The following is a 617-nucleotide window of genomic DNA, read 5'->3' as shown; positions in this document are numbered from 1 at the left end:
ATCGTGTATAGCATTAATTTGATGACTCTCTTCTACCAGTAATCCTCCTGACTTAAATGATTTGGATATAGGTGGGAATGTCATCGGTTCCAACTCGACTTCTTCTCCGTTCAAACGCGCCTTTCTTCTCGCTTGGCGCTTCTCAATCTCTTGCCTCTTGTGCTTATGGTCTGGCTTGAAGCCCAAACCAAAGCGATCTTTCTTCTCAATCAGTTTTGGGATTTGAATCCCTCCTTGCAACTGTCTTCCTAGTCCTTTTCCTGGCAATGCCCTTTTCCCCATCATCATTTGCAGGGCCATCCTTGTGGCTTTAGACATTTTGGGTACCGGCTCACTTCCTTCCAAAATGAAGGTTGCATTGATGATTTCTAAAGAGCGAAAAGAACACTCAATAGTTTCTTCATTCACCTCAACATAAGGGGCCTTACTAGTGACTGTTGCTATAATGTCCTCCTCAGCATTGATGGTTATTAACCGTCTATGTGTCACTAACTTCAATTTTTGGTGCAATGAGGAAGGCATTGCTCCTGCTGAGTGTATCCATGGTCTCCCCAATAAACAATTATAGGAGGGCTTGATATTCATCACCAAGAAATCAACTTCATATGTATTTGGCC

The sequence above is a fragment of the Gossypium arboreum genome, chromosome 12 (assembly GCF_025698485.1).
Source record: "Gossypium arboreum isolate Shixiya-1 chromosome 12, ASM2569848v2, whole genome shotgun sequence".
In the NCBI taxonomy this organism is placed as follows: Eukaryota; Viridiplantae; Streptophyta; class Magnoliopsida; order Malvales; family Malvaceae; genus Gossypium; species Gossypium arboreum.
Note: the sequence above shows the minus strand (reverse complement) of the source record.